The sequence below is a fragment of the Vicia villosa genome, linkage group LG3 (assembly GCF_029867415.1).
Source record: "Vicia villosa cultivar HV-30 ecotype Madison, WI linkage group LG3, Vvil1.0, whole genome shotgun sequence".
Taxonomy (NCBI): domain Eukaryota; kingdom Viridiplantae; phylum Streptophyta; class Magnoliopsida; order Fabales; family Fabaceae; genus Vicia; species Vicia villosa.
Window position 1 is genome coordinate 65,958,901 of NC_081182.1, and position 18,181 is coordinate 65,977,081.

Sequence of the window (18,181 nt, forward strand, 5' to 3'; positions counted from 1 at the left end):
AAATACACTAACAACCGTCGATAACGGTTACTACCCTAGAACACGACATATATCCTATTATGTGGGCTTCTGTCTTCTGATATGTTTTCACGTGTCTTTGGTCTTTGAACTACCTCTAAACTGTTGTTTTACTATTGAACTCATCTTTACAACCTCTAACCACCTTTGCAAAGAGCATTTTTGTTGAATCTTGTAGTCTAGTGTCAAAATGTCTCTAGATCACCTCATCTTTGGACTAAAGAATATACTAAGTTCCAAAATTTGATAGGCGAATCAAATTCACCTATTTTATACCATACTTTCATGTTGAAATGCTAACCCATTTTAAACTTTTTCGAGATTCTGAACATATTTTAAAGAGAGAGTGATTCTAATCTTATGGACCTGTTCCTGATATTCTTCCAAACCAGGCTTAGTGGGTTTCAGTGTAGTGTTGAAAATCATAGACTAACAGATGCCCCAAAAATACAACTTTTGATCATGTTTGCAATATGAAAGAAAGATGTTTTTTGTAACCTCTTGATACTATTTATAGTAGTTTACATACGTTATCAGCATCATGATCACTTTTACCAGGCCATCATGGACCATAAGATTAACTCACATTAAAATAAAATCATTTAATTTAATTTTCCTCCAAAAATCAAAACACCAAATGTCCAAATTAAAACATCACATATCCAGATTTTTAGAGGGAAACTGAAACTTTTTCTTCCACAACTATATATGCACCTTCCTCTCTTCCTTTTTTCTTTCGATACTTCTTCTTCTCAGAACCCTAAGAACTCTTATCTTTTGCAATTTTCATTTTCAATTTCTTCTTCAAACTTTAGAACAATGACTTCTTCTTCCTTAGTTCCAACGAAATAACTTCTAATCTTGTCTGCTAGTGATATCACTACTCCTACTCTCTCTGGTGATTGCACCTATATCCTTGAATCACCAATGGAGAAAGGAAAATCCATCATTTGGGCTTCCCATATATTAATCCATTTTCCGTCTAGGTAATGCTCATGTGTTTTTAGGTCTGTTTCCCACACTCTCTGCAAAATCTAATAAGTTAAAGAAAATTTTCCCTTATTATTGCCGCTGTAAATCCTGTGTGTTTGAAGACAAAATCTATTAGTTAGGTTTTTTGAGTTCACCCCAACGTGTCTTCCGTTATTCTTCTACCACCACCAACAATGAAGCTTATATCAATTGGATGGACAAAGTAGAAAAGAAGAGAGAACAGATTTGAAAAAACCAAGGTATATATAACTGGATTCAATTGTCTAGAACTGGCCCCAAATACAACTCTAATATGCTCATTTCAGCCAATTTTTTGGGATATGGCTCGACCAATATTTTATAAAAATCGAGAAGATCTCAATCCTTACTATGTATTAATTTATATCTAGAGACATCTCTCTATCTAAAACTTGTTCTTAAATGGATAAATTTATACTTTTTTTGGTTGAATTTATTTTTAACTATGCGACTTGTAAATTTGTATGTTGATTTTGAATTTTTTACGTTGATGTTGAGTTGTGTGAAAAAAAAATTTAAATAACAAGGTTTAAAAAAAAAATTATCAAAAAAACAAGTTTTTCAAAAAATTTACCAAAGTGTCTAGGTTTTGAAGACCCCCTGGAGTATGCGCCAAATGAATTGGCGCATTAGTACAAAAATTAGGAGTATGCGCCATATGGTTTGGCGCAAATGTGGAATTTTTTTTTTTTTTTTTACTTTTCACAACACATATACGCCAAATGAATTGGCTAATTCAAAAAATTTTATACTAATGCGCCAAATGGTTTGGCGCATACTCTAAGGGGTCCCGCAAAACCTAGACATTTTAGTAAATTTTCTGAAAACCTTGTTTTTTATGTAATTTTTTTTATAAACATTGTTATTTATCAATTTCTAATTGGGGTTAATTGGGGTTAATATGTTAATTTGTCTATCAATTTCTAATAATAATGATGTATATGTTTGTTATTCTTAAATGTTGTGTGCTGATTTTTTTTTATAGAATATTGAGCATTTTAATTTTTTTAACTTGGTTTATCTTAGGTGAACATTCAAGTATCTTGATTTTAGTGAGTACAAATATTTTCTTCCAATGAAATAATGATATTCAATGGCATGTAATACTTTAATATTATTTTATTTGAAAAAAATTAAAAATTAAAAATTATTTCTACTAAAAGTATTAATACATAATCAAAATTTATGGGTATCAAAAAATTTATCATTACTTTATTATTCAAAAATAGTGTTGAATGTTGAAGGTATAATTAAGTTAGTATAATATATACGTTTGAAAAATAGGTAAATTTACAAATACCATCAATTTTGGTTGAATACCAAAAATTTTAGTGAAAATAATTTAAATTTTTAATTTAATTTAAAATTAATAATTTTAGAAAAATATTAATTAATATTACTAATTGAGTGAGAGTATCAATATTCAATTAAATTTAAGAGTATCATAATATTCACCTAAAAAGATATCTAATAATGTATCGTTACTATTTTTAATTTTAAAAAATGTATAGTATTTTATTAAAATTTCTTTAAAATTCACGTTTAAATCAGGTCTATATAAGACGACCTTTATATAATTTGGTTTAAATGTCATTGTTAAAGATAATATTTTTGAACTTGTTGCTAAAGACAAAAATTAAATAATGTGAATAAGATTAATTATGTGTTTGAATTGATGGTGGAAAAATTAATTTGTATTAGAATTGGGTTTGGTATAATTGATTTTAATCGAAATTAATTTAGTATAATTAATTTATATTTTAATACATTTATGTAAAAATAAATTGAACAATAAATTTTAGTGTAAAAATCATCCAGATTCAATTCTGGAGACAGACACTATAGCCCTGTTTAGTAAGACATGTTTTCGAGTTTATAACTTATGTCTTATATCTTATAAGCTCATTTGATAATTTAGACCCGTTTGATAACGGTCTTTTCATCACGAGCTTATAGTTTATTTTACTAGCTTATAGCTTATTTTCTATACGCTATTTCAAATAGCATTTTAGCTTATGTCTTATAGTTTATTATTTTTTCTTCCTTTTTTATCCTTTTTATTTTTATTAAAATTCATTTTTAACCCTTATAATTTATCTTAATTTAAAATAAATAATTATATATTAAATATCTTTTATGTCATTTTACATTTATAAGTTAATTGAACCGTTAATTTTACCAAACACTTCAATTAGCTTATAAGCTATCAATCTCAACCATCCGCTATAGGCTATAAACATCAGTCATCAGCCATCAGTTATAAGTTATAAGCTATCATCTAGCTTATCAGTCAATCGTTATTTTTACCAAATAGACCTATAAATTTTAACTTAAGGTAAAATCAATTCTACTTTTAAAAAACCAAATAACCTCGAAAATACAATAAACTAATTTTACATCTTTAAAATCTATTCTCAACCTTAGACCATTTACAATGGTTTCAACACTCAACACCCATTTTTTCAACTCCCAACACTCCACATCATTTTCTCTCTCTTCCACCTAATAACTCAACACTCATTCAACTTTTACCTTCTCCAATGGTTTTTCACTCAACACCCTACCCCACCACTTTTTATTTTCATATTCTTATTTAAATTTTATTTTTATTTTTATAATTACATAAAATTACAATTATCGATTAAAATTAAATTAAAATAATAAATACTTAACAATTTATTTTTTAATTTTTTGTAATAAAAACAAAATTAGTTGGGATTTTGATAATTGTTGAGATTTTAAAAATTGTTGGGATTTTGGTTAAATGGAAAATTAGCAGAATTTTGAGTGTTAAAATGATTATTGGGATCCGTTTCACTAAAAAAAGACACTTAACTTCAAAATAAACACTAATAGAAAGATAATAATAAGATTAAGATAGTGAAAAATTTGGTTTTTTTTCTGTGTCCAAATCAAATGAACCAAGTCTCTATTTATAGAGAAAAAAAATTATGAATTTTGGTAAAAAAAAATAATAATAATAATAATTTGCAACGAAATAATTGAGTTCAAAGTATTAAATGGATAAAAATCTGGCCAGCCAATCAGAAGCTGCCACATGCCCCCTGCGTCAGCCTCAATTGTGTTGAGTTTTCTCAACACCTCTTTCTTCCACCTCACATTCAACACTACTCTAAACACCCATTAGAAGAGATTTTGCATGTTGAGTTCAACTAAACACACCCATTGCACATGGTCTTATAAAAATGGAACCAAACATGATACTAAGAAAATGTTTTCACACTTGAGAGGGAAATCACAAATAATATTTGACGCTACACCTTTGGGGAATAGGTGGGATCCGCAATCAAATCAGTGTTTTGTGGGTTCCAAATTCTGCAGGGATAGAAAGCTATACAATTGACTTTTTTGTTCTATCGGAAAGAAGAAAAATATTACTTGCTTTTGTACACGGACTTGTTACTTTCCTTACGCGTACAAGGGATATCAATGCTGATAATTTTTTTATAAGGGGGTTAAATATGTCTTTTATTTGAGAAAAAGAGATATGCATTGTAAAATATTTTTACACCGTCAATCAATCATAATCAAAAATTCAATTAAAATATAATTTTAATTTTAAAAAATTAATATAACATGACAAGTGTTAGAATTTTAATTGATTGTATGTAAAGTTAGTTTCTATTGTCAGTGTATTATCTTTAAACTATATTTATTTTTATAAAAACATTAAAATTTGTTTTTGTCCTTACAAAAATAAATGGTATATTTTAATTCCTACAAAATTATTATACACTAATTTTATTCTTTACCATTAAATTAATACAGATTTTTGAATAAATTTTTTACTGACATGTTTATACCGTATTAGAAAACTCCTTAATAAAAAATTCATAATTTAATTTTCAAATTGAAATTTATTTTACTTTAAATCATTATTTTTTAAATTTAAAAAATTCATATTTAGTTTTTTTCATTTTAAAAAATTCTAAAGTTTTATAAATAAATATTTTATAATATTTTAAACAAAAAAATTATTTAAAAATTAAAAATAATCAAACAGTTTTTAAATTTTTAAGAAATAATATGACTAGAACTGTATAAAAAAATTAAAAACTAACATATATCATTTTTTTAATAAAAATTTAAAATAAAATTTAAAATATTTATAAGAAAAAAAAACATATTTATTCTTTTGTAAAATCAAATTTGTTAATAAGTACTATCATACTATAGACCTATAGACCTATTTATTAGCTTTTTTTTAATGTTTAATGACCGAAAGAGAGAGGGGCACGAATAACATGATTACTTATCATTGTAAAATCATAGTTGAAAGAAAACATTTTGGAAAATAGTCAAGTCCGTAGGTCCTATTTTATTTTTTAAAAAATATCTTTTTAAATTTATTAAATGCAATATAAATTAAATATATTAATTATTGGAATTTTTTCAAATCTTTCAAATATATTAATTATTTATATTTTATTTCTTGAATAAAATATAAATCAAATATGTTAAATTATTGAATAAATTATTTTTCAAATTAATTGCCAAACTAGCTACCATCTTTTTAAACAATTTTTATTTTGCTACCAAAGGCCCTACAAATGTAATGGAGAGTACGTAATCATCTAAATATGCTAATTAATAAGTTCAAAGTTTACGAAGAATTTGGATAGTGAGTAATTGATTTATGTCAATAGTATAAATATGTGACTGACAAATGTAATTATCACAAAGAAAATGGATGAAAAATTAGTTTTAGAGTTGTTAGCATATTTTTAGTGTAATTTCTCTTTATTTCTCTCAGCATAAAAAAGTATTCATAACAAATGGTGCTTTCATTTATGATCTCTTCCCCCACTAATATAATGGAGATGATGATTTGATGTTTGATTGTGAAATAGATGTTTATTGGTGAATCCTTTGCAATGAGAAATATTTTAAGAAGTGGCTCACACTAGAGACACAAAAGATGATAGTGGTTGCCCGTGCCATGAAAGGTCTAGCACATGGTGGCTCCAATGGTATCTACGCCACCCATGGGTGACTTGAAATTTGTTCACTACAACTTTACTTTGGCAATTTAAACCTAAATTGAGGGTCATTTTACCCTTACCATATGATGAAGAGGATCGGGAGTTTAAACCACGACAGTTGCAACAAAGTGACAATGTTGATGAACAATCATCAGCGATGGAATAATGACTTTGTTATTTCAACCAACATTCTTCTTCACCTCTTATTGGGGATTTGAATTTTGCAGTACCGGATGATGATGATAATGAGTCATCCCCGCAAAGTAGATAAGGGTTTTTTCCTTCGTCCTCGATGATGAACATCTTGTTGAGGAAAATGATGATGTTGAAGGATAGAAAAACACTTAGAAAGGGGGGATTGAATAAGTGTGGCTTTAAAACTTGGACGATAAAAATAAATTGCACAATTATTTTTATCCTGGTTCGCTGTTAACGAAGCTACTCCAGTCCACCCCCGCAGAGATGATTTACCTCAACTGAGGATTTAATCCACTAATCGCACGGATTACAATGGTTTTCCACTTAGTCCGCAACTAAGTCTTCCAGAGTCTTCTGATCACACACTGATCACTCCAGGAACAACTGCTTAGATACCCTCTAAGACTTTTCTAGAGTCTACTGATCAACACGATCACTCTAGGCTTAGTTCACTCCTAAGACTTCCCTAGAGTATTCTGATCAACACGATCACTCTAGTTACAAACTGCTCAGCCAACTGCTAAGACTTCCTAGAGTATACTGATCACACGATCACTCTAGTTCCTTACAACTTAATGTAATCTATTCAAGAGTTTACAAATGCTTCTTAAAAGCGATAATCACAACTGTGATATTTCTCTTAACGTTTAAGCTTAATCTCACTAAGATATTACAACAGCAATGTAGTGAGTTGATGAAGATTCTGAGCTTTGATTGAACAGCGTTTCAGCAAGTTTATTTTCGTTCAGAGTTGTTAAGAATTGCTAACCTTGCTTCTCATCAGAACTTCATATTTATAGGCGTTGAGAAGATGACCGTTGAATGCATTTAATGCTTTGCGTGTTCCGTACAGCATTGCATTTAATGTTATACGCTTTTGTCAACTACCTCGAGCCTTGTTCACGCTGTGTCTACTGACGTAGCCTTTAGTAGCTTTTAACGTTCCTTTTGTCAGTCAGCGTAGTCTGCCACGTGTACTTCCTTCTGATCTGATGTTTGTGAATACGACGTTTGAATATCATCAGAGTCAAACAGCTTGGTGCATAGCATCTTCTGATCTTCTGACCTTGAAGTGCTTCTGAGCGTGATACCATCTTCTGATCTTCAGTGCTTCTGATCTCATGTTCTTCTGATGCTTCCATAGACCCATGTTCTGATTCTGCTTCGACCATCTTCTGATGTCTTGCCAGACCATGTTCTGATGTTGCATGCTGAACCATTTGAGACACATCTTCTGAGCGCTGAATTATGCGTACTCTTTATATATATTTCCTGAAAGGGAAATTGCATTGGATTAGAGTACCATATTATCTTTAAGCAAAATTCATATTATTGTTATCATCAAAACTAAGATAATTGATAAGAAAAAATCTTGTTCTAACAATCTCCCCCTTTTTGATGATGACAAAAACATATATAAATGATATGAATTTGCGATCAGAAAGAGTAGACGGCAAAAGACAAATTACACAGCTATAGCATAAGCATATGAATATGTCTCCCCCTGAGATTAACAATCTCCCTCTGAGATAAATAATCTCCCCCTGAAATAAATACTCGAAGAACTTTGATAAAAGACTTCCCTGATTATTTCGGTAGAGACGATCATATAAGCTTCTGCCTTCAGAGAATTCATAGCTTCTGACTTCTGCTTCCATTGGACAGCTTCAGAACTTGAATTTCTTTAGATCCTTAGAACACTCACAGCTTCTGATTCCTGCTTCCATCGTGGACAGCTTCAGAACTTGAATTTCTTTGATCTTCAGAACATTCACAGCTTCTGACTTCTGCTTCCATTCAGGACAGCTTCAGAACTTGAGTTTTCTGGATCTTTTAGAACATTCACATCTTCTGATTTCTGCTTCCCTCGGATAGCTTCAGAACTTTGAATGTCTACCAATCATCACTTCATGCTAGATTTGTATCAGAACATTGTTGAATGTACCAGAGCATCATCTGAGCATCTCTACATCCTGAAATGTTACAGAACAAAAACTAAACGACAAAAGTCAGCATGAACGAGTTAGAACATAAAATGTATGTTTGAACACATTATATGAATCAGAGCCGTATAGGCTGAAATAATGTATCAGAGCAAATAATGTGTCAGAGCCATAACATTATATGTATCAGAGCAAATAGAATTTTGTCAGAACAAGATAGACAATGATATTCAAATTCTATTATCAGTGCTTCTGATTCATTCTTCTTTCTTGCTTCTGATCTCTGAAGCTTGACAGCACTCAGCTTGCTTCAGTTTCCAAGAGCTTATTCCTTTTACAGAATAACGCTTCTTATGGTTTTGCTTCTAGTGTTTGCTTCTGAAGATTCACTTCACTTCTCTGTACCTGCAAAACACTTAAACCATATAGAACTTGCAGTTCTTGTTAGTGAATGTGTGGGAGCCTTTACCCAGCAACTGATAGATTTAATCAAATCATTTATCATTTATCTTCTCCCCCTTTTTGTCATAACATCAAAAAGAATATTTAAAAAAGATTCAGATGTATAAAACGACAAAAGAAAACACTGGAGTGTAAAAACAAAGAAACTTATTCATTGATAATCAAAAGAGGTTTACAAGAAGATGTGCAACAAACAGATGCAACAAGGAAAATAAAACTACTAAGACCAAATCCTAGGACCCTAGCTAAGACAACGTCTGTGCCAGCATGCCATGAAGAAGTGAAACGCCTCATTGACTGCTTCTTGGGCTTTCAGGCGAGGGATCAGGGAGACTTGGTCCTGATGCAGATCTTCCACCATCTTTACCAGAGACAACATCCTCAGCGGGTAATGATGAAGAGATTTCTTCAGAAGAGATTAAGGGAGAGGAAAGGTTAGATGAAGAGGAAGCCGAGTCTTGAAGGTCGAAAGATGAGGAAGAAGATGGAGATGATGGAGGGCTTTCACCAGGGGGATGAAACACACGTCTAGAATAGTTTCCAGACAACATTGCTTCGAAAGGATTCACCTTGAGAGGATCATAGGTGATTTTGATCTTTTTGGGTTTGGAAGGTGATGTTTCAGCAGCTTTTCTTTTGTTGTTTTGATCATTTTCATGATTTCCTGGGCTTGATGAAGAGTTCATGATGGATTTGCAGAAACTGAACAGGTAGGGTTTGATATGAATGCAAAAAAGATAGAGTGAATAGAGAAAATATGAGAGGGAAGGAGAAGTGTTTGAAGAGTATTTAAAAAGAAATAAAGTGAAACGAATGATGACTAGCATTTAATGTTACGTGACGTGAGGAGAGATAATAAAGACAAATGAGGTGACTAGCACAGTTACCTATGGTCGGCGTCCCTTCAACTGCACGCGCGCTTATCCATGAATAGTAACGACAGGTTTACCATCCCGAGATAAAACGTAACAGCTGTTTTGCTTTAAAAGAGGTTCTGAATCAACTTAGACAATGAAACGTTAGTAATAACCGAATCATAATTTCTAAAAGAATTCAATCAGAACTTCTGATTAAAAAAAAATGTTCCACATTCATTTCAGAAGATACTCATACATGAGAACTTCTCATCTTCTCATTCTGGGCATAAATCCATACTGATGTTCTTCAGAATGAACTTAAACCTATCTTCAGCCAGGGGTTTTGTAAAGATATCAGCCCATTGATGGTCTGTATCAACAAAGTTTAAAGATATAACACCCTTCTGAACATAGTCCCTTATGAAATGATGTTTTATCTCAATATGTTTAGCTTTTGAATGAAGAATAGGATTCTTAGATAAACATATAGCAGAAGTATTATCACAGAATATAGGAATGTTACTCTCAAATATCTGATAATCTTCCAACTGACTCTTCATCCAGAGCATCTGTGTACTACAACCAGCAGCCGCGACATATTCTGCTTCTGTGGTTGATAGAGCAATAGTTGCTTGCTTCTTGCTGTACCAGGAGATCAAATGACTTCCAAGAAATTGGCAACTTCCTGAAGTACTTTTTCTTTCAATTCTGTCTCCAGCATAATCAGCATCGCAGAATCCTACTAAGTTGTATTCTTTAGATTTTCTGTAAACTAAGCCAACATTAGTAGTACCTTTCAGATACCTTAGAATTCTCTTAACAGCAGTTAAATGAGATTCTCTAGGATCTGATTGGAATCTAGCACACAAACAAACACTGAACAGAATGTCAGGTCTAGAAGCAGTCAGATATAGAAGAGATCCAATCATACCTCTGTATAACTTCTGATCTACCTTCTTACTTACCTCATCCTTACCTAGGATGCATGTTGGATGCATAGGAGTTTTGGCTTCTTTGCAGTCTAGAAGATTAAACTTCTTCAGAAGTTCCTTCACATACTTGGTTTGGTGAACATACGTTCCTTCTGATGTTTGATTTATTTGTATTCCAAGGAAGTACTTGAGTTCTCCCATCATGCTCATTTCAAACTCAGCCTGCATAGACTTAGCAAACTCCTTTCCAAGTGTAGCATTAGATGTTCCAAAAATAATATCATCTACATATATTTGACAAATTAAAATATCCTTTTTAAAGGTTTTACAAAAGAGAGTAGTGTCCACTTTTCCTCTAGTGAAACCATTATCCAGAAGAAAAGAACTTAAGCGTTCATACCAAGCTCTGGGAGCCTGTTTCAATCCATATAATGATTTCTTAAGTTTAAAAACATGATTAGGAGACATAGAGTCTTCAAAACCAGGAGGTTGATGGACATAAACTTCTTCATCTATATAACCATTTAAGAAGGCACTCTTAACATCCATTTGATAGAGAGTGATGTTATGTTGAGTGGCAAAAGAAATTAATAGACGAATAGATTCTAACCTGGCCACTGGTGCAAAGGTTTCTGTATAATCAATCCCTTCTTGCTGACTATAACCCTGAGCCACCAGTCTGGCTTTGTTCCTTACCACTTCACCTTTCTCACTGAGCTTGTTTCTGAAGACCCATTTTGTACCAATTATATTGAATCCATCTGGTCTAGGAACAAGATCCCAAACATCATTCCTTGTAAACTGATTCAGTTCTTCTTGCATAGCAATTATCCAGTCTGGATCTTCTAGAGCATGATCAACAGAAGTTGGCTCGATCAAAGATACAAGACCTAATTGACAGTCTGCATTGTTCTTAAGGAATGCTCTTGTTCTGATTGGATCATCCTTCTTTCCAAGAATGACATCTTCTGAATGACCAGAGATGAGTCTGGATGATCTTCTGACAGATGGTTCTTCAGAAATACTTAGATCCTCCAGAGAAGCTGATACTTGATCTTCAGATTCTTTGCTTCTGAGAAGCTCTGCTTCTGATGCATTGCTTCTTGGCTCAACAACTTCTGATATGTCAATATCATAACCTGCAAAATTATCAACCTGCTTTGGTTTTTCAGAACCAAGCTTATCATCAAACCTGATATTGATTGATTCTTCTACAACCAATGTTTCAGTATTGTATACTCTGTAGCCTTTTGAGCGTTCAGAATATCCAAGAAGGAAACACTTTTGAGCTTTGGAATCAAACTTACCAAGATGATCTTTAGTGTTCAGAATAAAGCATACACATCCAAAAGGATGGAAATATGAAATGTTGGGCTTTTTATTCTTCCACAATTCATAGGGAGTCTTATTTAGAATAGGTCTGATAGAGATTCTATTCTGAATATAGCATGCAGTGTTTATTGCTTCTGCCCAGAAATGCTTAGCCATATTGGTTTCATTGATCATGGTTCTGGCCATTTCTTGCAGAGTCCTATTCTTTCGCTCTACAACTCCATTTTGTTGTGGAGTTCTAGGACAAGAGAAATCATGGGCAATACCATTTTCTTTGAAGAACTCTTCAAAGGATCTGTTCTCAAATTCAACACCATGATCACTTCTGACCTTTATGATTTTACACTCTTTTTCAGATTGAATCTGAATGCAGAAATCAAAGAACACTGAATGAGTCTCATCCTTGTGTTTCAAGAATTTTACCCACGTCCAGCGACTATAATCATCTACGATGACTAATCCATATTTCTTTCCTCTGACAGATGCTGTTTTGACTGGTCCAAACAGATCAATGTGCAAGAGTTCTAATGGCCTTGAGGTAGAAACAACATTCTTAGACTTGAATGCAGGTTTGGAGAACTTGCCCTTCTGACATGCTTCACAAAGAGCATCTGATTGGAATTTCAGATTAGGGAGTCCTCTGACAAGATTCAGTTTGTTAATCTGAGAGATCTTTCTCAAACTAGCATGACCTAATCTCCTGTGCCAGACCCACTGCTCTTCAGAAACAGACATAAGACAAGTCACCTTCTGACTCATAAGATCTTGCAGATCTGTCTTATAGATGTTGTTCTTCCTCTTGCCTGTAAATAGGATTGAGCCATCCTTCTGATTTACAGCCTTGCAAGACTTTTGATTGAAGATTATATCATAACCATTGTCACTCAATTGACTGATAGATAAGAGGTTATGAGTTAATCCTTCTACAAGAAGTACTTTAGAAATGGAAGGAGAGTTACCAGACTTTATAGTTCCAGAGCCAATTATCTTGCCCTTCTGATCTCCTCCAAACTTGACTTCTCCTCCTGACTTAAGCACCAGGTCTTGGAACATAGACCTTCTTCCTGTCATGTGTCGCGAGCATCCAGAGTCCAGGTACCATGACATGTTGTGCTTTGTCCTTCTTGCAGCCAAGGATATCTGCAATAGGAATAATCTTATCCTTAGGTACCCACATTTTCTTGGGTCCTTTCTTGTTAGATTTTCTCAAGTTCTGATTGAACTTGGGTTTAACATTATAAGCAATAGAAGGAACAGCATGATAATTTTTAATGTGAGAGTCATGATATTTCCTAGGTTGTGTCACATGCTTTTTGGTGTGTGTTAAGTGAAAACTTTGAGCATGTGAAGTGTGCCTAATATCATGAGAGTGGCCATACTTGAACTGATCATACAATGGCTTGTATGTGATTTTCATTTCATCAACAGGTTCAAGTTTGTATGGGGTTTCACCCTCAAAACCAATGCCAACTCTTTTGTTTCCAGATACGGCATATATCATAGAAGCTAGCTGACTTCTGCCAATACTTCTAGATAAGAACTTCCTGAAACTTAAATCATATTCTTTCAGAATATGGTTTAGACTGGGAGTGGATTTTTCTGAATCAGAAGGAGATCCAACATTATTGGATAATTTTAAAAGTTTTTCTTTTAATTCAGAATTCTCCAACTCAAGCTTCTTTGTTTCAAATTCAAATTGCTTTTTCAGCTTTTTGTATTTGAGACTAATCTGAGACTTGAGTTCCAGAAGTTCAGTTAGACCGGAAACTAACTCATCTCTAGTAAGTTCAGAAAATACCTCTTCAGAATCTGATTCTGATGTAGATTCTGATTCGTCATCTTCTGTCGCCATCAGCGCACAGTTGGCCTGCTCATCTTCTGAATCATCTTCTGACTCATCCCAGGTTGCCATAAGACCTTTCTTCTTATGAAACTTTTTCTTGGGACTTTCCTTCTGAAGATTTGGACATTCATTCTTGTAGTGTCCAGGCTCATTGCATTCATAGCACATGACCTTCTTCTTGTCAAATCTTCTTTCATCAGAAGATTCTCCACGTTCAAATTTCCTTGAACTTCTGAAGCCTCTGAACTTCCTTTGCTTGGTCTTCCAGAGTTGATTTAGCCTTCTGGAAATCATGGACAGTTCATCTTCTTCTTCAGATTCTGATTCTTCAGGATCTTCTTCTTTGGCCTGAAAAGCGTTAGTGCATTTCTTGATATTTGATTTTAATGCAATAGACTTACCTTTCTTTTGAGGCTCATTTGCGTCCAGCTCAATCTCATGACTTCTCAAGGCACTGATAAGCTCTTCCAGAGAAACTTCATTCAGATTCTTCGCAATCTTGAATGCAGTCACCATCGGACCCCATCTTCTGGGTAAGCTTCTGATGATCTTCTTTACATGATCAGCCTTGGTGTATCCTTTGTCAAGAACTCTCAATCCAGCAGTCAGAGTTTGAAATCTCGAAAACATCTTTTCAATGTCTTCATCATCCTCCATCTTGAAGGCTTCATACTTCTGGATTAAGGCTAGAGCTTTAGTCTCCTTGACTTGAGCATTTCCTTCATGAGTCATTTTCAAGGACTCATATATGTCATAGGCCGTTTCCCTGTTAGATATCTTCTCATACTCAGCATGAGAGATAGCATTCAGCAAAACAGTTCTGCATTTATGATGATTCCTGAAAAGCTTCTTTTGATCATCATTCATTTCTTGCCTTGACAGCTTTGCGCCACTGGCATTTACTGGATGTTTGTAACCATCCATCAGAAGATCCCATAGATCACCATCTAGACCCAGAAAGTAACTTTCCAGTTTATCTTTCCAGTATTCAAAGTTTTCACCATCAAATACCGGCGGTCTAGTATAACCATTGTTACCGTTGTATTGCTCAGCAGAGCCAGATGTAGATGCAGGTGTAGGTGTAGACTTTTCACTTTCATCAACCATCTTTTACTGAAGCGTTTTTCTCTTCCTGAATCTTTTCTAAACACGGTTAAGTGCTTGCACCTTAGAACCGGCGCTCTGATACCAATTGAAGGATAGAAAAACACTTAGAAAGGGGGGGATTGAATAAGTGTGGCTTTAAAACTTGGACGATAAAAATAAATTGCACAATTATTTTTATCCTGGTTCGCTGTTAACGAAGCTACTCCAGTCCACCCCCGCAGAGATGATTTACCTCAACTGAGGATTTAATCCACTAATCGCACGGATTACAATGGTTTTCCACTTAGTCCGCAACTAAGTCTTCCAGAGTCTTCTGATCACACACTGATCACTCCAGGAACAACTGCTTAGATACCCTCTAAGACTTTTCTAGAGTCTACTGATCAACACGATCACTCTAGGCTTAGTTCACTCCTAAGACTTCCCTAGAGTATTCTGATCAACACGATCACTCTAGTTACAAACTGCTCAGCCAACTGCTAAGACTTCCTAGAGTATACTGATCACACGATCACTCTAGTTCCTTACAACTTAATGTAATCTATTCAAGAGTTTACAAATGCTTCTTAAAAGCGATAATCACAACTGTGATATTTCTCTTAACGTTTAAGCTTAATCTCACTAAGATATTACAACAGCAATGTAGTGAGTTGATGAAGATTCTGAGCTTTGATTGAACAGCGTTTCAGCAAGTTTATTTTCGTTCAGAGTTGTTAAGAATTGGTAACCTTGCTTCTCATCAGAACTTCATATTTATAGGCGTTGAGAAGATGACCGTTGAATGCATTTAATGCTTTGCGTGTTCCGTACAGCATTGCATTTAATGTTATACGCTTTTGTCAACTACCTCGAGCCTTGTTCACGCTGTGTCTACTGACGTAGCCTTTAGTAGCTTTTAACGTTCCTTTTGTCAGTCAGCGTAGTCTGCCACGTGTACTTCCTTCTGATCTGATGTTTGTGAATACGATGTTTGAATATCATCAGAGTCAAACAGCTTGGTGCATAGCATCTTCTGATCTTCTGACCTTGAAGTGCTTCTGAGCGTGATACCATCTTCTGATCTTCAGTGCTTCTGATCTCATGTTCTTCTGATGCTTCCATAGACCCATGTTCTGATTCTGCTTCGACCATCTTCTGATGTCTTGCCAGACCATGTTCTGATGTTGCATGCTGAACCATTTGAGACACATCTTCTGAGCGCTGAATTATGCGTACTCTTTATATATATTTCCTGAAAGGGAAATTGCATTGGATTAGAGTACCATATTATCTTTAAGCAAAATTCATATTATTGTTATCATCAAAACTAAGATAATTGATAAGAACAAATCTTGTTCTAACAGATGTTGGTTCGAGTTCTTCTACTACAAATCTAACCCTCATTTCGACCTTAACCCCATCATACATTAGTTTGGAGCTCTTAGTCAATAACGTTGATGTGGTGAAATCAAAGTTCAAAGTTAATGTTATTTCTTATTTATCCTCATATGTCAGAGGGCAATTGAAGGATGCTATTTATAAGGTTTTCATGAGTCTCGACTCGGCGAGGTGGCTAGCGGATGGTTCCAACAATGTATTTTTTGGTATCTAACTTTGCTGCATTTCTCACCTCAATCATCGTTGTTATGATCTCTTTTAACTCTTCGATTGTGCTACCACTACTACGCACTACTATTCAAGACCATCCCCTGCGACCTAAGTCTACTTGAGTCACTATCCCTTTCAACAACGATAAATCTAAAAGAATAAGGGTTTCTCTTGTGCATTTTGAATGGCAAGAATTGAAAAGGAAATCCAACTTATGGAATCCAGCTAGTCAAACTAAAGCATTGAAAGAAAGCAAGTATGTGTACGTAAGCATAAGGTGTAATTTATCAGATATTCCTCACCATGCTTTCAATTGTGAACTTGTTCCATTTTCTCTATCTCTAAAATTGAGTAATCATATGTGGTTGGAGGCAGTAGTGGAAGCAGCAATAGAAAGGAGTAAAACTAGTTCAAGTAGCTTATTCAAAACTAATAGGAGCAAAAGCATCTGAAGATTTTACCGAACTAGCTGATAAAAGTGCTTATCCATATTCAGTTATGCTATCAGCAAAAGGACTAGTACCTGAGAATCACCAACATTTCTTGGGAACATTTTACACTACTCAAAATATTACATTTTATGACAGCTTTCACCTCGCTCAACAAAAAATTGAGGTAAAATTCCAAGACGCGCTATGTTATTTTTTTCAAGAAATTAACATTTATTCCCTCGGTTTAAGATCAAATTTTTGGGGTAAACTAATTCAGGGTACATGCGCCGAGTCCCAGCAACTGCAGTTTTTGTTTTTTCTTTAAAAGTGACACCTTTCTTATTAATTAAGATTTTATTTTTATTATTAAATATTCTATTCCCTCGGTTTCTTAAATAATCGAGGGGTATGATACCTAGATTTTACTATAAAAGGATTTCTACACTAAGTTCTATGCTAAACCTAACATACATGGTCATTTGCTCCATACTCTTAAACATCTTTCTTTCTGATGGATTGTGAGACAAAAAAAAAATTGGTTAAGTGTTGTTGTTCTTCTCACACCAACCTTTAACAAATCATTTTTTGTTCTTGCAATCTATCACACGTAATGGTGTTATTTTTGTTGTTATGGTTGTTGTTGTTTCCACCTCTTGCCAATGTTTAATGGAATGACTTTTCAATGTTGTTAATCAAAGAAATTTTTCTATAATATACATTGATTTCTTCGGTTGACAATATTGAGAAATTTATTCTTAATCATATTGTGGCACACAAAGGAATTAGTGAATAGTAAAAAAAAAATTAAAAAGGAAACAATACATGTTACTTCAATTTTTGTCCATTCACCATTGCTTATCCATCTTTTAGAAATCGAGGTTAAAATTACCAAATTTATTGTATTTTTTATATAAAAAGAAAAACATTTACCTCGGGTTTAAGTAATAACCGAAGGAAAAAATAAGCGTGTTTATTGAGTTTCTTCATTGTCCTTAAGCAAATCTTTGTCATCCATTTAGTGAGTATTAACGCTCAAAACACTGTCATTAGTCATTTGTGTGAAACCTAAAAGACACTCATTCATAAGGCTCATGCCACATTATAAAAGCATTTTGAATATCAAAAAATTGATCATGAAAGCATTTGTCATGAAAATATTGAAACTTATAAAAGCTTGGAAAATTCTCTGTGATTGCAATAACAGAAAATTATTTGGGTTCAAGGTTTGTGTTCGTAAATAATCATATAATTGAATATTTATTTTATTTATCGAACCTTTTATTATTTTATATCAAAAACAAATGCAAGCAATATCCAACATTTGATCTTTCCCGAGATTCAATCTATTGAGGATCCAGAGCCGGCCCTGAGCCAGGGCAAGCAGACCCACAGTCCAGGACCTCAAAAAAATAGGGGCCTCAATTGGTAGGTGTACTTAAGAATTTATAATATTGAAA